The 23936-nt window shown below is 44.1% G+C and overlaps 3 non-coding genes across 3 annotated transcripts; all 3 read left to right on the top strand.

Annotated features, from left to right (window-relative positions):
- The first annotated feature begins 12559 nt into the window (after positions 1 to 12559).
- trnal-aag (transfer RNA leucine (anticodon AAG)) lies at positions 12560 to 12641 on the top strand. Its single transcript has one exon. It is a non-coding gene; the product is annotated as a tRNA-Leu (tRNA).
- Positions 12642 to 13768: 1127 nt separating this feature from the next.
- trnav-uac (transfer RNA valine (anticodon UAC)) lies at positions 13769 to 13841 on the top strand. The gene has a single exon. It is a non-coding gene; the product is annotated as a tRNA-Val (tRNA).
- A 1617-nt stretch (positions 13842 to 15458) lies between these two features.
- On the top strand, positions 15459 to 15540 carry trnal-uag (transfer RNA leucine (anticodon UAG)). Its single transcript has one exon. It is a non-coding gene; the product is annotated as a tRNA-Leu (tRNA).
- The last annotated feature ends 8396 nt before the right edge of the window (positions 15541 to 23936 follow it).

Below are 23936 nucleotides of genomic sequence, written 5' to 3'. Positions count from 1 at the left end.
CCCCGGCCTGTCTCACATTTTGCATTCATGCTCGCTGTGTCTGAAAATGCATTTGGTTTCCCAGTTTTGTTTCTGTTCCGTGTTAAATGCTTTCTGTTTTGCGATTCGCTCAATACATTACGAATTAACAGGGATTCTGAGGTAACTTCCAGCTGCAAAAATCCTCAACTGAGAATCTGGGAAAATTTCCCGAAGTATGGTCAGTCGGAGCAAAAGTAAGGAAGTCGTTCGTTTCTTCAGTGTCTTACAACGCTACCTTTCCCGTGAGCAGTCGAATAGACTAAATGATTGTGCCACACACTGGGACGGCAAGCTCCGCGAAAAAGTAATCCTTTACAGCCGGTGTAAGCAACACAATGTTATTGGCGCACACCGCGTGGAAACAGATACTTCGGTGTATCTCGTCCATGCTCACCACATAGCCAAAATTAAAGAAGTCCCATTAAACAACGAGCGATTGGAAACAGAAAGGTGAAAGGTAAAATGGCTTCAACTTTCAGCGCAGGGTGCCACTAAGCCGCAGCAGTGGCGACTGCGCCTTGTTTCTGTAGTGTAGTGGTCAGCACGTTTGCCTTACACGCGAATGATCCCCAGCTCGAAACTGGGCAGAAACTGCTTTGTTCTTCAACTGCAGCATTTTACATGGACAGGAGCGGAGTTTTCTTGCTTGCTTTCCCATCTGCAAACCTGCCTTCGAATTTGCTTGAACAAATCTGCTCTCGTAGTGAAATGTAATGCAACTCCATTTAATTACTGTGCAAAGCATTGTAAAGTTTTTCTCCAACCTGATTGTGATCATATGCCATTCTGTTTGAGAGTGTAGTTATCGCCTTCTGATCCTTCCACGAAAAGCAGTACTGCACTTGCATTCCTTGCGCAGGCGGCCCGTTTCCAAGACAGGGAAGAAGCTGATGCGCTGGTGTCACAGCGCACCGCGGATTCCTGAACTAGTCTGTCTGTCAAATGTACCCCCAAAGTCGTCTATGAAGGACATCATTTGGAAGCTGTCTGTCGTTATTCAACCTGCGTGAGTTGTTACCAGAGGTCCTGAATCATGTTTTGGAGCAGTTCGCACGTTAGTGGCTCATTCAATTAGCAACAGCAATGAAAGAAATTACACTCTCAGAGGAACCTCTGGACCTGTGCTTTGATAGCGCCCCGAGATCTAACCACGTTGGAACTGAAACGGAGGAATCGACAGAGAGGCTACAGAATGACATCGCATCCATTTGGTTTTCTTTAAATCACTGACGAGCAGGAAAATGTAAACGGGGAGGGCGAGTGGGGAAGTGAGGCAGTTGCAGCTCTGGTGAAATTCCTTCTTTGTGATTCACTCAGCAACCAGAGACGTGTGAAGGTGACTCCGACGTGAGAGCTCTTCACATCGAGAACAAAAAGCACTCAAGGGCAGTTAGCACCTCTTCCGGAGTGGGGGTGGGGTAAGCTAATTACCTTTTGACTTCTGTTACTATGTTCAGAATCGGCCTTTTAGATTGATGTGAACAGAAACTGCATTTCTAATAAGCACCGTGGAGTTTAGCAAAATTTATTGAGTCGCTTCTCGTCGACTCAGTTGGTATCCATGTGGCTCATATCCAGGTGTGAACATCTATGCAGCGAATTGCACGGTTAAGGCAAAAAGGCAAGGAAAGTGTCATCTCGAACTGGCTCCGAGGTCAGAGCATCCTCACAATGCGATCTGTCGTTCACGGATTGTAATGCTACCTCCGGTTTTAGGGTGGAGAATATTCTTTGGGACTCTTATTCTGCAAAACAGACACAGTGACTGTAACTCTGCTGCGCGGTATGATGTGGAACACGGCCAGCTCAGCTTTGTGCATTTTCCCTGTAGTCCGGTGTGTTTCATGTTCCGTGTAAACGTGAAAGTTGTCCTGTTTCGATCAAAGGGTGAAATCATTCAGCAAAGAAAGAATCGAAATTGCAGTAATGTCAAGCAGCTCATGGTAATTTGACCAAATCATAACCGATCGTATGTTCTCGCTCACTCACAGATACGTTTGTAGTTGAAAAGATGCTGAGAAGATAGACTCAGCTTACCATTGATAGTTGTCTGGAATGATGGGCTATCATTATCTGCTGCGAAATTGATATTGTAGACGGGCCCATCCCAGCAGTTGTGCGAGTCGGAGAGAGATCATGGAACCCTTTTCACGTGGCTTTGCATCGGTTGTTATGCAGGAGCACAATTGGAAGTGCAAGAAAATGGAGCCAGCGCGGCTGGTTGGTAGTGTGGCCGAGCGGTCTAAGGCGCTGGATTAAGGCTCCAGTCTCGACAACGGCGTGGGTTCGAATCCCACCGCTGCCGTTTCTGCTGATCGTTTCCAGCAACGCAGCTTGTTAAAATGCTGTTTCGACTTCTGCTGCATTTCTGTTTAAAACCGAGGAAATTTGGGTTTGCTTCCCGGGCAATTAACTGTGGAGTGGGAAAGTGCCGACTTTACCGGTGTCTGTGCTGTCATGATCGTGTTCGCCTCCCGCGTGGAAAATCGCAAACAGCTCTGCTGTCCCAGGCAAGTTGAGCGTTTACTGGAACCGAATGTCGACTGTTATTTCATTGCTGTTGTGAAACAAAGTCCTGCGGTGGCACGACTCGTCGTTATTTTGTTTTATGGCCAATGGGAAAATCGTTCCAATGAATTGCGATGTCACATGTTATTGAATTTCTCCCATTTCCTTCATTTCCGTCCTGCGGACATCGGAAGTGAAAGGTAATCTAATCGAGTCTGTGATTGGTGAAATTCACTTTTTTATGGCCCATTCTTATTGTATTCTTTCTTTCTCTCTTTTCAGCATTGTCTGGGAAGTGGTGGTGCACTCAGGCTCCAGTATGTTTGAAAGAGCAGTTTGGAATTGCCCTGTTGTTAGTTGTGAGATTACTTTATGACTCATGCCCCCGGCCTGTCTCACATTTTGCATTCATGCTCGCTGTGTCTGAAAATGCATTTGGTTTGCCAGTTTTGTTTGTGTTCCGTGTTAAATGCTTTCTGTTTTGCGATTCGCTCAATACATTACGAATTAACAGGGTTTCTGATGTAACTTCCAGCTGCAAAAATCCTCAACTGAGAATCTGGGAAAATTTCCCGGAGTATGGTCAGTTGGAGCAAAAGTAAGGAAGTCGTTCGTTTTGCAGTGTCTTACAACGCTACCTTTCCCGTGAGCAGTCGAATAGACTAAATGATTGTGCCACACACTGGGACGGCAAGCTCCGCGAAAAAGTAATCCTTTACAGCCGGTGTAAGCAACACAATGTTATTGGCGCACACCGCGTGGAAACAGTTACTTCGGTGTATCACGTCCATGCTCACCACATAGCCAAAATTAAAGAAGTCCCATTAAACAACGAGCGATTGGAAACAGAAAGGTGAAAGGTAAAATGGCTTCAACTTTCAGCGCTGGGTGCCACTGAGCCCTAGCAGTGGCGACTGCGCCTTGTTTCTGTAGTGTAGTGGTCATCACGTTCGCCTTACGCGCGAAAGGTCCCCAGGTCAAAACCGGGGAAGAAACTGCTTTGTTCTTCAACTGCAGCATTTTTCATGGACAGGAGCGGAGTTTTCTTGCTTGCTTTCCCATCTGCAAACCTGCCTTCGAATTTGCTTGAACAAATCTGCTCTCGTAGTGAAATGTAATGCAACTCGATTTAATTACCTTGCAAAGCATTGTAAAGTTTTTCTCCAACCTGATTGTGATCATATGCCATTCTGTTTGAGAGTGTAGTTATCGCCTTCTGATCCTTCCACGAAAAGCGGTACCGCACTTGCATTCCATGCGCAGGCGGCCCGTTTCCAAGACAGGGAAGAAGCTGATGCGCTGGTGTCACAGCGCACCACGGATTCCTGAACTAGTGTGTCTGTCAAATGTACCCCCAAAGTCGTCTATGAAGGACATCATTTGGAAGCTGTCTGTAGTTATTCAACGTGCGTGAGTTGTTACCAGAGGTCCTGAATCATGCTTTGGAGCAGTTCGCACGTTAGTGGCTCATTCAATTAGCAACAGCAATGAAAGAAATTACACTCTCAGAGGAACCTCTGGACCTGTGCTTTGATAGCGCCCCGAGATCTAACCACGTTGGAGCTGAAACGGAGGAATCGACAGAGAGGCTACAGAATGACATCGCATCCATTTCGTTTTCTTTAAATCACTGACGAGCAGGAAAATGTAAACTGGGAGGGCGAGTGGGGAAGTGAGGCAGTTGCAGCTCTGGTGAAATTCCTTCTTTGTGATTCACTCAGCAACCGGAGACGTGTGAAGGTGACTCCGACGTGAGAGCTCTTCACATCGAGAACAAAAAGCACTCAAGGGCAGTTAGCACCTCTTCCGGAGTGGGGGTGGAGTAAGCTAATTACCTTTTGACTTCTGTTACTATGTTCAGAAACTGCCTTTTAGATTGATGTGAACAGAAACTGCATTTCTAATAAGCACCGTGGAATTTAGCAAAATTTATTGAGTCGCTTCTCGTCGACTCAGTTGGTATCCATGTGGCTCATATCCAGATGTGAACATCTCTGCAGCGAATTGCACGGTTAAGGCAAAAAGGCAAGGAAAGTGTCATCTCGAAGTGGCTCCGAGGTCAGAGCATCCTCACAATGCGATCTGTCGTTCACGGATTGTAATGCTACCTCCGGTTTTAGGGTGGAGAATATTCTTTGGGACTCTTATTCTGCAAAACAGACACAGTGACTGTAACTATGCTACGCGGTATGATGTGGAACACGGCCTGCTCAGCTTTGTGCATTTTCCCTGTCGTCCGGTGTGTTTCATGTTCCGTGTAAACGTGAAAGTTGTCCTGTTTCGACCAAAGGGTGAAATCATTTAACAAAGCATGAATCGAAATTGCAGTAATGTCAAGCAGCTCATGGTAATTTTACCAAATCATAACCGATCGTATGTTCTCACGCACTCACAGATACATTTGTAGCTGAAAAGAGTCTGAGAAGATAGACTCAGCTTAGCATTGATATTTTTCTGGAATGATGGGCTATCATTATCTGCAACGAAATTGATATTGTAGACACGCACATCCTAGCAGTTGTGCGAGTCGGAGAGGGATCATGGAACCCTTTTCACGTGACTTTGCATCTGTTGTTATGCAGCATCACAATCTTTTCAGCATTGTCCGTGAAGTGGTGGTGCACTCAGGCTCCAGTATGTTTGAAAGAGCAGTTTGGAATTGCCCTGTTGTTAGTTGTGAGATTACTTTATGGCTCATGCCCCCGGCCTGTCTCACATTTTAGCATTCATGCTCGCTGTGTCTGAAAACGCATTTGGTTTGCCAGTTTTGTTTGTGTTCCGTGTTAAATGCTTTCTGTTTTGCGATTCGCTCAATACATTACGAATTAACAGGGTTTCTGAGGTAACTTCCAGCGGCAAAAATCTGGAGTCCAGATAACATAACATTTGATGAAAACAACTAAGGACTGTGTTACATAGATACAAAAATCAAATTTGAATTCTGCCAATCAGTTTAAATTATGCTCCAATCAAGTTTGAATTTGATATTTTTAAAATGTTAAAACCAATGAAACGGTCTGACGCTTTGTGGGATAAATATCGGACATTTTGAAGAGTTACTCTGAGCGGCAAAGAACAGCAAAGAGAGCAACTAAAAGACCAACAGATGGAGGATGTTAGTAAAATCTCCAAGAGGTGCCTATCTGGAGAAATAGATTGCATAGAAAAAAAGCATCAACACTGACCTGGAGAAAAAAAAACATCTACAGAGGAAGATACAAAGAGAACATTCGACAACGATCTAGTTATTTAATTTGAATTTTTTTCGTAAAATTTATTGGGATCAGAGTGAGGGAAGAGATTGCATAGCAGTAGGTTGAGAGAAAGGAGTTGTAGGTTGATTGTTCTCTGTCAATAAAATGCAATAACGTTGTTATTTTTAACTTTAAGTAGTGATTTTTGGGTTGTTTCTTTGTCTCTGGCATTTTAACAGAATACAGCAAGGGGTGAATCTTTTCTGCTTTGCTGGTTCCATTTGCAGAGGGGGTTTACCCGCTCACGTAATACCAGTTTCTGTGGCTGCTTTGTTGTGCATTGCTCATTTGTGCATTTTGCCTCATTAACGATTTTGAAGTTGTCCTGTCTACAGAAAACTTCCGTGCTTTTGTGCCATTGTACAAAAGGTGCAGTGTGTCTAAGCGACAGGGCTCCCGACAATAACATGGAAATAGCACTGCGCACTCTCCTCGAGTCTGGAAAACGATCCCTACACAGGTCATGTTACATCCCGCTCTCAAGGGGCTTTTCATTCCATCGCTTTCAATTCCTCACAGAGTTCCATTTCAACAGATTTTGTCACTGAGTCATTTACTTGTTTGTGTTCAAATCCGGTGAGCAGAGGGCCCCAGTTGGAGCGTGCTGAGCCCATAACCCAGAGGTTAGACCATACTCTGTGAACTGTACTCTGCTTTTCATCATTTCACTAACTGCATGTAGATGTATCTGTGCTCTGCAAATGTTCACGCCTGTTTTAAGAAGCAAGATAAACAGTTCCTGGTTCCTGCTTTTGTTGTCACACAGACCAAGTTTGTAAATGCTGGAACATGCACTGGTCGTGACTGTTTGCTCTCCCACATCCGTTTTCTCCCCAGCAGGGGGTAAGATGATGGTCTGAATCGCTTTCTTCTGTTCCCTGTCACTCCGGGATGATGTGAGCTGTGAAGTCTGTTCTCTGAGCTGGCGGTAACGTGATAAAACTTATGCACATCAGGTGCAACGTGCATGAGCGACGGGACTCGCTGCAGTGACATCCCATGTTGATTCAGACAGCAGAGCCCTCGCTATGACATCGAGAAGGACAAAGACACAGATGACTGGAAGAGATTCTCTCTTTCCCTGCAGTTCTTCACATTTCTATTTGTCTCAGATGGCGTTATTTGCACAAGGTTCCCTAAAGATTATTAAGTCATGTGCATGCGCGATCTCTCTTTTGTGCAGCTTTCCAGAATTTCCATAACTCCCACTACCTCTAACCCCCTCCCGCGCTCCACAACCCCGTGTTTGATCGTGGGCTGGAAAGCGTGTTCATGTTTCTCTTCCACAACGCTAATAGCCAATTGAAGATGAGTTCGTCCAGCTGCCAATGATGGGAGCCCGCTTGCAAAGGAAGTGGCTCGCACAGCCTCCGGGGAACCGGAAGTCAGAATGGCAGGTAGCTGCTATTAAAACTCAGTGCGGCTTTCCCTCCGAAACAACAGAAAAACCCTATTTTTTAAACAAGAAAACTCACCTGATTTATGGATTATGCTTCTGTTGTGGTTCTGGCTTGTTGGTCTTGGGTGTGATATCGCCTCGGGTGGGTGATGTTCGTGTGAGAAGTCACACTTGAGCACTGGAGCTTTGCATATGGTTCTATTTTTGACTCAGAATGTATAATTTTGATGAGCTCGAGTTCAGAACAAGGTACCGAAGCTTAAAGACACACAACAGCAACTTCTTGGAGGTCATTACAAGACTGAGAAATGGATTCCCTAACTTCAAATGATGCTGATCCTGTTAATGTGGATTTTGCCGAGTAACCTGAAAGCCTTAATCTGTCCAAAATGTTGTTTTACTTATGCTGTGATATGCATGTCCTTGATTAGTATGATCTGCCTTTACCAATCGCAGACAAATGTTTTCACTGTACTGAGGTTCATGTGACAATCAATCAGTCAAATAAAGTCAATCAATCGACCGACATAGACATTTCCTTATTGTTTGGGGGCTGCATAGCCTCACTTTGCACTGTGACATATTTTGTGATTCTGAGTGAAATAACAGTTAAACCAAGTTAGTCACAGGTTATATTGACACAGCCGGGACACATCTGTGCTACAGTGTGTCACACAATAATAGTGAAGACCTTTTGAAATCATCCTCTGAGGTACAAGCCACACGCCAGACCGAAAAGCTGAAGACTGTGTGAAACTGCTGTGGTCAGCGCTAACAGAGCGGCCCAGTGGGGCGTATTGGGCTCATAACCATGAAATTAATGGATTGAAAACATCCTCTACTCGTTGATAATTCCATGTTTCAGTGTGTGTACTGCCCCCTCCAGTCTTTCTCTATAATAGATCTCCATTCTACGCATTGCATGTTGTTTCACTTTCCGCTTCCTTTCATTCAATGTATCAGAAATGAATATTTCATACTGATACACACGGGAAATTTACACAAATGAGGAAACACACTTGTGAAGTTCTGGAACATCTTTTCCTGTTCTCTGTCGGTGTGCTCTGATCTGATTCGCAAAATCTCTTGCCAGAGCTGGGAATAAACTGGTGAAGGTGAGATACATCAGTTGTAGAGTGCTCTATGCGCATGACGCCCTGCAGTTATTCCCCACGCCGTTTCACACAGCAGTGTTCTTCCTGTGAAATGAAAAGCTGTGAATTACAATTGGATCAATTTGTTGGAGACAGAATTGCGATACAGGGACAGCTCTGCATTATTAGGACATACATCACCAACTATGAATAACCACAGGGATATATAAGCGTCAGAGAGTCGCTATGGACTCGATGGTCTGAACAGCTTCTATCGGCGCGTGAGTGACGCCACGCATTTATGCTGTCCCTCTTCCTGTCTCTGGGACAGAGTGGCAGATTGTGAAACAAAGTCTCATTGTTAACCCTATCTTCTGCGTTAAACTGTCTGCAGACCCGCAGCTCAGGGACGTGGGGATAGCTCTCAGTGAGTGAGACTTTCAATCGGATTGTCTTTATCTGGGAATGTTGGGTCTCAGATGTTCACTGCTGCCCGATTGAATGCAAAGAAGCCGATGTTAGTGTTACAAACGCCTTTCTGCAGGATTGCTGTGTGAAGATGGATTTTGAACAGCAATCGGGCTGCACAAAAATGCCGTCACATGACTTTACCTGAGGGTGGAGAGTCCGGAGTACATTTGTGTCTTACCCACCAGCTCAACGTCTTTATCGTTGGCTCAGGTAAATGGTATTTACAGGAAGCTCCCAATCAAATTTGCTGATTCGCAGCACTTGATGGAACTGGCCGTGCCGATGACAGCGTGCTTTAGAGTATAACCACACTTGCCTCTCCTCACACTGCTTGCCGGTGGAGGGAAATAACTGAATACTCTGCCGATGGAGACAACTTAGTCCAGGCAGATGGGATAAACAGTACTGTTCTGTGAACAAGGAGACAAAATGTCAAGGCGATATTCTCAAAACACTTTGATGCTTAAAAATCTGAGAACAAATTGGGATGTAGTTGGACCTGACCGAATCTCAGCTGGTTTGGTGTTGGCAATGTAAGAGTGTCTAGGGCATGATCTTCGCTCAGCAGCTTGTGTTAATACTGGCATGGGAGAATGTCTTACTTCAAGTTGCCATCGAGTCTTGGTTGTTTGACTTCACTTTTGCTCGGTCGTCCTATCACCTGTCTGATAAAAAGATGTAAATCATTAAGTTGCACCCTTTGAAATAACTTTGAGTTTTGGGGTCAGAAGTGTCATTGTAGTGGGCATGGCACAGTACCACATGCGGTGGCGGTCAAACAAATGTTAGAGGATTTTCACCCACAGAATACCACTCTGAATAAATCCACCATCTGGATGTTCGCATAGTTCTGGGTGTGAAACTTTAGGAAGTGGGGACGTGAAATGATTGAAAACAGCGCTGAACAGTTTGATGAGAATAGTGTGTTATATGAGGAATATCAACAATAAAGGTCATTTGGAAAGTTGGGGCAGGACTCCTTGGAGAGCAGAAGGCCAAAAGCTGGCCTTGTTCAACCTTTCCAAGACATGAGTAGGTTAGACAGAGGGAATAAGGAAGGGGAAATGCTCCCTACGCCTGAAAGGATCGAGAACGATTCGGCAGAGTTTTAAAGATATTAGTAAAAGAAGAAAAATGTACACGAGGAGAGATGTTTTCACATCGGGAGTAGTTAGGGTCTGACATTGACAAAGACGCAGTTTCAATCGAGTTGTTGAAAAACTAATTCAATGTTCATGTTGAAAGCAAAAATGTGTAGAGTTACAGGGAGAAGGCAAGAGAATGATACGGAAAGAGAAGCATATTTATCTCTGTAGAGAGCCAGCACAGCTAAGGTGTTTTGTTACACATTTGTGATTCTGACTGGAATCACAGTTCGACCAACAGGATGTAGGAAGTTAAACAACGGTGATATTGGCAAAGCCGGGACACATGACACAATAGAAGGTTATCCAGCACGTAAATGTCACAGGGAGGATGGCGCTGTCTGAAAATCCTGCAGGATGACCTGCGGATCAGACAAAGGAAATTTCACTATTCGAACCGAATCAGCCCGATGAATGGGAGCCAAGGAGCCGGAGGCGCCTGCTCCAGAAGTCAATTATGAAAGAAGCTTAGGCTCGAGTCCCCACACTGCACTTTCTGTGGCTGCGGCGTGTTGAAATAATAAGCAGGATCGGGAGTTTGCTTTATGGAGACGGGGTCAGTGTCCATCATGTCATGATCATGTTCGCCTCCCACACGGTAAATCGCGGGCTCAAGCTGCTTTACGTTCCTGGCAAGTTGAGCTTGTACTGGAACGGAATGCAGACTGTTACTTCATCGCTGTTGTGAAACAAAGTCCTGCGGTGACTCGAGTCGCCCGAATTTGGTTTTCTGACGAATGGAAAAATCGTTCCAATGAATTTCATATGTTATTGAATTTCTCCCATTTCCTTCATTTCCGTCCTGGAAGGGAAAGTAAAGACTGTGATCTAATCGAGACTGTGAGTGGTGAAATTCACTTTTTATGGCCCATTCTTATGAGGTTCTTTCTTTCTCTCTTTTCAGTATTGACTGGGAAATGGTGGTGGATGCCACTGAGCCGCAGGGACAGCGGCCGGGGCTTGTTTCGGTAGTGTAGTGGTCATCGCGTTCGTCTATAAACGGGAAAGATCCCCAGTTCGAAACTGGGCAGAAACTGCTTTCTTCTTCAACTGCAGCATTTAACATGGACAAGAACGGAAGTTTATTGCTTGCTTTCCCATCTGCAAACCTGCCTTCGAATTTGCTTGAACAAATCTGCTCTCGTAGTGAAATGTAATGCAACTCCATTTAATTACTGTGCAAAGTATTGTAAATTTTTCTCCAACCTGGTTGTGATCATATGCCATTCTGTTTGAGAGTGTAGTTACCGCCTTCTGATCCTTCCACGAAAAGCAGGACCGCATTGGCATTCCTGGCGCAGGCGGCCCGTTTCCAAGACAGGGGAGAAGCTGATGCGCTGGTGTCACAGCGCACCACGGATTCCTGAACTAATCGGTCTGTCAAATGTACCGCCAAAGTCGTCTATGAAACACTTTGGAAGCTGTCTGTCGTTATTCAACGTGCGAGAGTTGTCACCAGAGGTCCTGAATCATGTTTTGGAGCAGTTCGCACGTTAGTGGCTCATTCAATCAGCAACAGCAATGAAAGAAATCACACTCTCAGAGGAACCTCTGCACCTGTACTTTCATAGCGTCGCTAGAATTAAGGTGCGCCCCACGTTGGAACTGAAACGGAGGAATCGACAGAGAGACTACAGAATGACATTGCATCCATTTGGTTTTCTTTAAATCACTGACGAGCAGGAAAATGTAAACGTGGAAGGCGAGTGGGGAAGTGAGGCAGTTGCAGCTCTGGAGAAATTCCTTCTTTGTGATTCACTCAGCAACCAGAGACGTGAAGGTGACTCAGGCGTGAGAGCTCCTCACATCGAGAACAAAAAGCACTCAAGTGCAGTTAGCACCTCTTCCGGAGAGAGGGGTGGGGTGAGCCAATTACCTTTTGACTTCTGTTACTACGTTCAGAAACTGTCTTTTAGATTGATGTGAACAGAAACTGCATTTCTAATAAGCAGCGTGGAATTTACCAAAATTTATTGAGTCGCTTCACGTCGACTCAGTTGGTATCCATGTGGCTCATATCCAGGTGTGAACATCTTTGCAGCGAATTGCATGGTTAAGGCAAAAAGGCAAGGAAAGTGGCATCTCGTACCGGCTCCGAGGTCAGAGCATCCTCACAATGTGCTCTGTCGTTCTCGGATTGTAATGCTACCTCCGGTTTTAGGGTGGAGAACATTCTTTGGGACTCTTATTCTGCAAAACAGACACAGTGACTGAAACCACGCTGCACGGTATGATGTGGAACACGGCCTGCTCAGCTTTGTGCATTTTCCCTGTAGTCCGGTGTGTTTCATGTTCCGTGTAAACGTGAAAGTTGTCCTGTTTCGATCAAAGGGTGAAATCATTTAGCAAAGCAAGAATCGAAATTGCAGTAATGTCAAGCAGCTCATGGTAATTTGACCAAATCATAACCGATCGTATGTTCTCACGCACTCACAGATACATTTTTAGTTGAAAAGATTCTGAGAAGATAGACTCAGCTTACCATTGATAGTTGTCTGGATTGATGGGCTATCATTATCTGCTGCGAAATTGATATTGTAGACGGGCACATCCCAGCAGTTGTGCGAGTCGGAGAGGGATCATGGAACCTTTTTCACGTGGATTTGCATCGGTTACTATGCAGGAGCACAATTAGAAGTGAAAGAAAATGGGGCAGCGCGGCTGGCTGGTAGTGTGGCCGAGCGGTCTAAGGCGCTGGATTAAGGCTCCAGTCTCGACAGAGGCGTGGGTTCGAATCCCACCGCTGCCATTTCTGCTGATCGTTTCCAACGACGCATTTTGTTAAAATGCTGTTTCGACTCCTACTGCATTTCTGCTTAAAACCGAAGAAAAATGGGTTTGCTCCCCGGGCAATTAACTGTGGAGTGGGAAAGTGCCGACTTTACCGGTGTCTGTGCTGTCATGATCGTGTTCGCCTCCCGCGTGGAAAATCGCAAACAGCTCTGCTGTCCCAGGCAAGTTGAGCGTTTACTGGAACCGAATGGCGACTGTTATTTCATTGCTGTTGTGAAACAAAGTCCTGCGGTGGCCCGACTCGTCGTTATTTTGTTTTATGGCCAATGGGAAAATCGTTCCAATGAATTGCGATGTCACATGTTATTGAATTTCTCCCATTTCCTTCATTTCCGTCCTGGGGACATCGGAAGGGAAAGGTAATCTAATCGAGACTGTGATTGGTGAAATTCACTTTTTTATGGCCCATTCTTATTGTGTTCTTTCTTTCTCTCTTTTCAGCATTGTCTGGGAAGTGGTGGTGCACTCAGGCTCCAGTATGTTTGAAAGAGCAGTTTGGAATTGCCCTGTTGTTAGTTGTGAGATTACTTTATGACTCATGCCCCCGGCCTGTCTCACATTTTGCATTCACGCTCGCTGTGTCTGAAAATGCATTTGGTTTGCCAGTTTTGTTTGTGTTCCGTGTTAAATGCTTTCTGTTTTGCGATTCGCTCAATACATTACGAATTAACAGGGTTTCTGATGTAACTTCCAGCTGCAAAAGTCCTCAACTGAGAATCTGGGAAAATTTCCCGGAGTATGGTCAGTCGGAGCAAAAGTGAGGAAGTCGTTCGTTTCTGCAGTGTCTTACAATGCTACCTTTCCCGTGAGCAGTCGAACAGACTAAATGATTGTGCCACAGACTGCGACGGCAAGCTCCGCGAAAAAGTAATCCTTTACAGCCGGTGTCAGCAACACAATGTTATGGGCGCACACCGCGTGGAAAGAGGTACTTCGGTGTATATCGTCCATGCTCACCACATAGCCAAAATTAAAGAAGTCCCATTAAACAACGAGCGATTGGAAACAGAAAGGTGAAAGGTAAAATGGCTTCAACTTTCAGTGCTGGGTGCCACCGAGCCTTAGCAGGGGCGACTGCGCCTTGTTTCTGTAGTGTAGTGGTCATCACGTTCGCCTTACGCGCGAAAGGTCCCCAGTTCGAAACTGGGCAGAAACTGCTGTGTTCTTCAACTGCTGCATTTTACATGGACAGGAGCGGAGTTTTCTTGCTTGCTTTCCCATCTGCAAACCTGCCTTCGAATTTGCTCTCGTAGTGAAATGTAATGCAACTCCATTTAATTACTGTGCAAAGCATTGTAAAGTTTTTCTCCAACCTGGTTGTGATCATATGTCATTCTGTTTGAGAGTGTAGTTACCGCCTTCTGATCCTTCCACGAAAAGCAGTACCGCACTTGCATTCCTTGCGCAGGCGGCCCGTTTCCAAGACAGGGAAGAAGCTGATGCGCTGGTGTCACAGCGCACCGCGGATTCCTGAACTAGTCTGTCTGTCAAATGTGCCCCCAAAGTCGTCTATGAAGGACATCATTTGGAAGTTGTCTGTCGTTATTCAACCTGCGTGAGTTGTTACCAGAGGTCCTGAATCATGTTTTGGAGCAGTTCGCACGTTAGTGGCTCATTCAATTAGCAACAGCAATGAAAGAAATTACACTCTCAGAGGAACCTCTGGACCTGTGCTTTGATAGCGTCCCGATATCTAACCACGTTGGAACTGAAACGGAGGAATCGACAGAGAGGCTACAGAATGACATCGCATCTATTTGGTTTTCTTTAAATCACTGACGAGCAGGAAAATGTAAACTGGGAGGGGGAGTGGGGAAGTGAGGCAGTTGCAGCTCTGGTGAAATTCCTTCTTTGTGATTCACTCAGCAACCAGAGACGTGTGAAGGTGACTCAGGCGTGAGAGCTCTCCACATCGAGAACAAAAAAACAATCAAGGGCAGTTAGCACCTCTTCCGGAGAGGGGGGTGGGTGAGCAAATTACCTTTTGACTTCTGTTACTTGGTTCAGAAACTGCCTTTTAGATTGATGTGAACAGAAACTGCATTTCTAATAAGCACCGTGGAGTTTAGCAAAATTTATTGAGTCGCTTCTCGTCGACTCAGTTGGTATCCATGTAGCTCATATCCAGGTGTGAACATCTATGCAGCGAATTGCACGGTTAAGGCAAAAAGGCAAGGAAAGTGTCATCTCGAACTGGCTCCGAGGACAAGAGCGTCCTCACAATGTGATCTGTCGTTCTCGGATTGTAATGCTACCTCCGGTTTTAGGGTGGAGAACATTCTTTGGGACTCTTATTCTGCAAAACAGACACAGTGACTGAAACTATGCTGCGCGGTATGATGTGGAACACGGCCTGTTCAGCTTTGTGCATTTTCCCTGTAGTCCGGTGTGTTTCATGTTCCGTGTAAACGTGAAAGTTGTCCTGTTTCGATCAAAGGGTGAAATCATTTAGCAAAGCAAGAATCGAAATTGCAGTAATGTCAAGCAGCTCATGGTAATTTGACCAAATCATAACCGATCGTATGTTCTCACGCACTCACAGATACATTTTTAGTTGAAAAGATTCTGAGAAGATAGACTCAGCTTACCATTGATAGTTGTCTGGATTGATGGGCTATCATTATCTGCTGCGAAATTGATATTGTAGACGGGCACATCCCAGCAGTTGTGCGAGTCGGAGAGGGATCATGGAACCTTTTTCACGTGGATTTGCATCGGTTACTATGCAGGAGCACAATTGGAAGTGAAAGAAAATGGGGCAGCGTGGCTGGCTGGTAGTGTGGCCGAGTGGTCTAAGGCGCTGGATTTAGGTTCCAGTCTCGACAGAGGCGTGGGTTCGAATCCCACCGCTGCTATTTCTGCTGACCGTTTCCAACGACGCATTTTGTTAAAATGCTGTTTCGACTCCTACTGCATTTCTGCTTAAAACCGAAGAAAAATGGGTTTGCTCCCCGGGCAATTAACTGTGGAGTGGGAAAGTGCCGACTTTACCGGTGTCTGTGCTGTCATGATCGTGTTCGCCTCCCGCGTGGAAAATCGCAAACAGCTCTGCTGTCCCAGGCAAGTTGAGCGTTTACTGGAACCGAATGGCGACTGTTATTTCATTGCTGTTGTGAAACAAAGTCCTGCGGTGGCCCGACTCGTCGTTATTTTGTTTTCTGGCCAATGGGAAAATCGTTCCAATGAATTGCGATGTCACATGTTATTGAATTTCTCCCATTTCCTTCATTTCCGTCCTGGGTACATCGGAAGGGAAAGGTAATCTAATCGAGACTGTGATTGGTGAAATTCACTTTTTTATGGCCCATTCTTATTGTGTTCTTTCTTTCTCTCTTTTCAGCATTGTCTGGGAAGTGGTGGTGCACTCAGGCTCCAGTATGTTTGAAAGAGCAGTTTGGAATTGCCCTGTTGTTAGTTTTGAGATTACTTTATGACTCATGCCCCCGGCCTGTCTCACATTTTGCATTCACGCTCGCTGTGTCTGAAAATGCATTTGGTTTGCCAGTTTTGTTTGTGTTCCGTGTTAAATGCTTTCTGTTTTGCGATTCGCTCAATACATTACGAATTAACAGGGTTTCTGATGTAACTTCCAGCTGCAAAAATCCTCAACTGAGAATCTGGGAAAATTTCCCGGAGTATGGTCAGTCGGAGCAAAAGTGAGGAAGTCGTTCGTTTCTGCAGTGTCTTACAATGCTACCTTTCCCGTGAGCAGTCGAACAGACTAAATGATTGTGCCACAGACTGCGACGGCAAGCTCCGCGAAAAAGTAATCCTTTACAGCCGGTGTCAGCAACACAATGTTATGGGCGCACACCGCGTGGAAAGAGGTACTTTGGTGTATATCGTCCATGCTCACCACATAGCCAAAATTAAAGAAGTCCCATTAAACAACGAGCGATTGGAAACAGAAAGGTGAAAGGTAAAATGGCTTCAACTTTCAGTGCTGGGTGCCACCGAGCCTTAGCAGGGGCGACTGCGCCTTGTTTCTGTAGTGTAGTGGTCATCACTAAATCCTTCGGAAAATTCGGCACTTCACCACACCACAGTTAATTCCACGGGAATTTGAAAACTCCGTTCTTGACCATGTAAAAGGCCGCAGTTGAAGAACAAAGCAGTTACTGCGCACTTCCGAAATGGGCACCTCTCGCGTGTAAGGCGAGCGTGATGACCACTACACTACAGAAACTAGCCTCAGCCAGCCGTGCTGCGGCTCAGTGGCATCCAGCACTGACAGTTGAAGCCATTCTACCTTTCACCTTTCTGTTTCCAATAGCTCGTTGTTTCATGGGACTTGTTTAATTTTGGCTATGTGGTGAGCATGGACGAGATACACCATGCTTACACCGGCTTTAAAGGATTACAGAATGCCATCGCATCCATTTGGTTTTCTTTAAATCACTGACCAGCAGGAAAATGTACACGGGGAGGGCGAGTGGAGAAGTCAGGCAGTTGCAGCTCTGGTGAAATTCCTTCTTTGTGATTCACTCAGCAACCAGAGACGTGAAGGTGACTCAGGCGAGAGAACTCTTCACATCGAGAACAAAAAGCACTCAAGGGCAATTAGCACCTCTTCCGGAGTGGGGGTGGGGTGAGGTAATTATCTTTTGACTTCTGTTACTATGTTCAGAAACTGCCTTTTAGACTGACGTGAACAGAAACTGCATTTCTAATAAGCACCATGGAATTTAGCAAAATTTATTGAGTCGCTTCTCCTCGAATCCCACACAGGTTTCCTTCTCAGTTGGTATCCATGTGGCTCATGTCCAGGAATGAACATCTCTGCAGCAAATTGCACGGTTAAGGTAAAAGGCAAGGAAAGTGGCATCTCGAACTGGCTCCGAGGTCAGAGCATCCTCACAATGTGATCTGTCGTTCTCGGAATGTAATGCTACCTCCGGTTTTAGGGTGGAGAACATTCTTTGGGACTCTTATTTTGCAAAACAGACACAGTGACTGTAACTATGCTGCACAGTATGATGTGGAACACGGCCTGCTCAGCTTTGTGCATTTTTCCTGTAGTCCGGTGTGTTTCGTGTTCCGTGTAAACGTGAAAGGTGTCCTGTTTCGAGCAATGGGTGAAATCATTTAGCAAAGCAAGAATCGAAATTGCAGTAATGTCAAGCAGCTCATGGTAATTTGACCAATATCATAACCGATCATATGTTCTCACGCACTCACAGATACATTTGTAGCTGAAAAGAGTCTGAGAAGATAGACTCAGCATACCATTGATTTTTGTCTGGATTGATGGGCTATCATTATCTGCTGCGAAATTGATATTGTAGACGGACACATCCCAGCAGCTGTGCGAGTCGGAGAGGGGACATGGAACCCTTTACACGTGACTTCGCATGTGTTGTTATGCAGAAGCACAATTGGAAGTGCAAGAAAATGGGCGGCCGCGGGTGGCTGGTAGTGTGGCCGAGCGGTCTAAGGCGCTGGATTAAGGCTCCAGTCTCGACAGAGGTGTGGGTTCGAATCCCACCGCTGCCATTTCTGCTGATCAACTCCAACGACGCCGCTTGTTCAAATGCGGTTTCGACCCCTGCTGCATTTCTGTTTGAAACAGAAGAAAAATGAGTTTGCTTCCCGTGGAATTAACTGTGGTGTGGTGAAGTGCCGAATTTTCCGAAGTGTCTGTGCTGTCATGATCGTGTTCGCCTCCCGCGCGGAAAATCGCAAGCAGCTCTGCTGTTGCTTTACGTTCCAGACAAGTTGAATTTTTACTGGAACCGAATGGAGACTGTTATTTCATCGCTGTTGTGAAACAAAGTCATACGGTGACTCGACTCGTCGTTAGTTGGTATTCTGGCCAATGAGAAAATCGTTCCAATGAATTTCGATGTCATTTGTTGTTGAATTTCTCCCATTTACTTCATCTCCGTCCTGGAGACATCGGAAGGGAAAGGTAATCTAATCGAGACTGTGATTGGTCAATTCACTTATTATGGCCCACTCTTGTTATGTTCTTTCTTTCTCTCTTTTCAGCATTGTCTCGGAGGTGGTGGTGCACTCAGTCTCCAGTATGTTTGAAAGAGTAGTTTGGAATTGCCCTGTTGTTAGTTGTGAGATTCCTTTATGGCTCATGCCCCGGACTGTCTCACATTTAGCATTCATGCTCGCTGTGTCTGAAAATGCATTTGGTTTGCCAGTTTTGTTTGTGTTCCGCGTTAAATGCTTCCTGTTTTGCGATTCGCTCAATACGTTACGATTTAACAGGGTTTCTGAGGTAACTTACAGCTGCAAAAGTCCTCAACTGAGAATCTGGGAAAATTTCACGGAGTATGGTCAGTCGGAGCAAAAGTAAGGAAGTCGTTCGTTTCTGCAGTGTTTCACAATACTACCTTTCCCGTGAGCAGTCGAACAGACTAAATGATTGTGCCACAGACTGCGACGGCAAGCTCCGCTAAAAGGTAATCCTTTAAAGCCGGTGTAAGCATGGTGTATCTCGTCCATGCTCACCACATAGCCAAAATTAAACAAGTCCCATGAAACAACGAGCTATTGGAAACAGAAAGGTGAAAGGTAGAATGGCTTCAACTGTCAGTGCTGGATGCCACTGAGCCGCAGCACGGCTGGCTGAGGCTAGTTTCTGTAGTGTAGTGGTCATCACGCTCGCCTTACACGCGAAAGGTGCCCATTTCGGAAGTGCGCAGAAACTGCTTTGTTCTTCAACTGCGGCCTTTTACATGGTCAAGAACGGAGTTTTCTTGCTTGCTTTCCCATCTGCAAACCTGCCTTTGAATTTGCTTGAACAAATGTGCTCTCGTAGTGAAATGTAATGCAACTCCATTTAATGACTGTGCAAAGCATTGTAAAGTTTTTCTCCAACCTGGTTCTGTTCATATGCCATTCCGTTTGAGAGTGTAGTTACCGCCTTCTGATCCTTTCACGAAGAGCAGTACCGCATTTGCATTCCTTGCGCAGGCGGCTCGGTTCAAAGACAGGGAAGAAGCTGATGCGCTGGTGTCACAGCGCACCACGGATTCCTGAACTAGTCTGTCTGTCAAATGTACCCCAAAGTCGCCTCTGAAAGACCTCATTTGGAAGCTGTCTGTCGTTATTCAACGTGCGAGAGTTGGCACCAGAGGTCCTGAATCATGTTTTGGAGCAGTTCGCACGTTAGTGGCTCATTCAATCAGCAACAGCAACGAAATAAATTACACTCTCAGAGGAACCTCTGGACCTGTGCTTTCATAGCGTCGCTAGTATTAAGTGCGCCCCGAGATCTAAGCCACGTCGGAACTGAAACGGAGGAATCGACAGAGAGGCTACAGAATGACATCGCATCCATTTGGTTTTCTTTAAATCACTGACCAGCAGGAAAATGTACACGGGGAGGGCGAGTGGAGAAGTGAGGCAGTTGCAGCTCTGGTGAAATTCCTTCTTTGTGATTCACTCAGCAACCAGAGACGTGAAGGTGACTCAGGCGTGAGAACTCTTCACATCGAGAACAAAAAGCACTCAAGGGCAGTTAGCACCTCTTCCGGAGTGGGGGTGGGGTGAGGTAATTATCTTTTGACTTCTGTTACTATGTTCAGAAACTGCCTTTTAGACTGACGTGAACAGAAACTGCATTTCTAATAAGCACCATGGAATTTAGCAAAATTTATTGAGTCGCTTCTCCTCGAATCCCACACAGGTTTCCTTCTCAGTTGGTATCCATGTGGCTCATGTCCAGGAATGAACATCTCTGCAGCAAATTGCACGGTTAAGGTAAAAGGCAAGGAAAGTGGCATCTCGAACTGGCTCCGAGGTCAGAGCATCCTCACAATGTGATCTGTCGTTCTCGGAATGTAATGCTACCTCCGGTTTTAGGGTGGAGAACATTCTTTGGGACTCTTATTTTGCAAAACAGACACAGTGACTGTAACTCTGCTGCACAGTATGATGTGGAACACGGCCTGCTCAGCTTTGTGCATTTTCCCTGTAGTCCGGTGTGTTTCGTGTTCCGTGTAAACGTGAAAGGTGTCCTGTTTCGAGCAATGGGTGAAATCATTTAGCAAAGCAAGAATCGAAATTGCAGTAATGTCAAGCAGCTCATGGTAATTTGACCAATATCATAACCGATCATATGTTCTCACGCACTCACAGATACATTTGTAGCTGAAAAGAGTCTGAGAAGATACAGTCAGCTTACCATTGATTTTTGTCTGGATTGATGGGCTATCATTATCTGCTGCAAAATTGATATCTTAGACGGGCACATCCCAGCAGCTGTCCTTGTCGGAGAGGGGACATGGAACCCTTTTCACGTGACTTTGCATGTATTGTTGTGCAGGAGCAATTGCAAGTACAGTAATCAGGGCACCAGAGATCCTGAATCATGTTTTGGAGCAGTTCGCACGTTAGTGGCTTATTCAATCAGCAACAGCAATGAAAGAAATTACACTCTCAGAGGAACCTTTGGACTTTCACCAGAGCTGCAACTGCTTCACTTTCCCACTCGCCCTCCCCGTTTACATTTTCCTGCTCGTCAGTGATTTAAAGAAAACCAAATGGATGCCATGTCATTTTGTAGCCTCTCTATAGATTCCTCCGTTTCAGTTCCAGCATGGCTTAGATCTCGGAGCGCACCGTAAGTCTACCGACGCCACGAAAGCACCCCTGTTACCTCAGTGTGATGTCAGGCCATGTATTCGAAAAAAAATGACCCTCTAAAGAGTAACCCACCCAAACACTTTTCCCGATCGTAATTCTTCACATTCACTGCTGACTAATACACACATCCCAGAACACAATAATGTGCAATTTAGCATGGCCAGCTCATCTAACCTGCACATGTTTGGATTGTGGGAGGACACCACAGCGAAGTCACATCGATTTGAGGAGAACGTGCAAAGTCACCACAGTCACCCGAGGGGGGGAATCTAACCGCTGTCCCTGGCGCTGTGAGGCAGCTTTGCTAACCACTGAGGTACCCTGAAATCTTATGCTATAAGGAAAACCAGTGAAAGATACGATAAAACAAGTTTCAAATGAACACTCTCCGATATTGTCAAAGCATGTCAATCTTACATTCAATACGAATAAGTGTATTGAAAACAAAACAAATAAAAATCCCGGCAATTCACGAATGAACAACAATTAAAAATTTAATTTGATCAAAGGTCATAACAATATTTAGACGAATTGCAATTTTTAATAACAAATATAGTTAATTAGCTGACTAATGAATAATTGGAAGTGGCATATATTTACTTAACGCCGAAGAAAGCGACTTGTTTTTCCCCTTGTTACATAGCAAAATAACAAGTGTGTGCGTACGTGTGTGTGTGTGTGCGTGTGTGATCGAAATGTTTGAATCATGTTCTTTCTATAACTGATGACTTACGATCACTCAGCTTTGTCACCTTTAAGACCACAACATTCTGAAACATTTTCCAGGAATTTGCAACCAGAAGAACTGGTTGCAATGAAATTCCTATGAAATTCCTTTTCATAGGAACCCACAGAGAATAAGTAGCGGACACTGTGAATTAGTGAGTCACTGCAAGCATTCAACTGAAGACAACATCCCCTCTTTCAAAAAATGTTCAAAATTTTAAAAATCAAAATTTATTGCCATTGTTGAATGAAAGAATAAAGAGATGCTAATTCTTTTTTATTTGATTATGTTGCATGAAACATCCATAAGTCGTATTGTGATTACAAACACAATAAATGTGAGCATTGAAGCCAAATTATTCATTGAATTCAACTATGTTTCAACAGGTAACGTAAACATGGATATTTACAATGATTGAGAGATTGTGCATTGCAATATCTTTACAGTGGTTCATGTACTGTGCCGTATATGCACATTTGCGCAACCTACTAGATTGAATAATTATTATTTTTATTATAAATTAGCAACAATTGAATTATTAAAATCTGTCAATGCATTAAAGAATAATGAAAAATCTATTTTTCCAAGTGATTGAGCAATGTCTGGAAATGAACTGGAATTAATTCAATGAAAAGCAATTGCATTTTCCTGAATTTTAAGGCTGAGATTACCGTGATCATTCAAATGAGCAAACATCAGATATTTACAATGATGTTGGATGGGAAGTCATTGGTTCCCTTGTAGGGTAGTTGACCTGAAAAATAAATGCATTTTCATACTGTACTGTTAGTACTCAGAAATAATGGATTAAATCTAAATGTGAATCTCACTATACTTGTTCAAAAGACTTTCTTAATTAATGTGCCATTATTGTAATGGCAATGACTTAATAATTAATGATGTCTTTTGAAGAATTAAAATGATTCAATATTTCAAAAGCACTTTGCTGTGATTTTGATTGGATATTTGTTTAGATTAGTAAACTGAGGAATAAAACATAGTACCGAGCTTTATGGATTGAAGAAAAATGAGCCATTCAGTGACTATTGAGCAAAATGCTTCTTTTTTTTAAAAGTCAAAAATGTACGTAATGCAAGAATTGTGAATTTCCATCCACTGGATTCCTTGTAGAGATATGTTATATCGATTTGTATGATTAATATTATGATCAATGTTTAAAGATTGGTGTCAGAATTAGGAAGAGAATTAGTAGATCATGAAAGTGAGCTTGAATTGAACAAACAATGTAGTCAATGACATGTGGTATATAAGCGATTTTAATCATGTTGTCATTATTGTACAATGATGAATAATGTTGGAATAGAAATGACAAAAAAATCAACATGGTCAAAGCAATTCTTTTCTTACAATGAAATGAAAACAATAATCATTTTGTAGCACGCATGATTTGAAATAGCAGTTTTTTAATGTGACATATACAGTGAAGACTAACCTTTTTGCAAAAATGTAGGAATTTCACAAATTTGAAATGCAGTGTTTGTTCAATTTGTAATAAAAATGGTTATAATTTGAATTGTCTTTTGTACACACACAACTAAAAACGAGCTTTAAAACTGTTGGAATGACAAAAATTTGGTTCCCAATATTATTGTAGTTCAGTCAATACCCGTGATAAAGTAGAATTATTGGTTTAAACAATATAAATCAACATTAACGACTGAACTGAAATATAACACATCAATTGCATTAACTGCATAGAATAGTAAATAAATGTTTACTGTTATCATTTGTCCAAGGAAAAATAAGATACTTACTCAGGTTATTCCACTGAATAGTAATCAGCTGATGATGAATATCTTTGTATCGCTTTATGTGCACTGTTTTGTGTGAACATTGATTTCAATAAATTGAGATATTTACATGAATTAGGAACAGATTGATAACTGGGTGTGAAAGATCTTA

This window comes from Chiloscyllium plagiosum, unplaced genomic scaffold (assembly GCF_037043375.1).
Source record: "Chiloscyllium plagiosum isolate Xiang-an unplaced genomic scaffold, Cpla_swu_hap1 HiC_scaffold_49, whole genome shotgun sequence".
In the NCBI taxonomy this organism is placed as follows: Eukaryota; Metazoa; Chordata; class Chondrichthyes; order Orectolobiformes; family Hemiscylliidae; genus Chiloscyllium; species Chiloscyllium plagiosum.
Note: the sequence above shows the minus strand (reverse complement) of the source record. Positions and strands in the feature narration are given on the sequence as shown.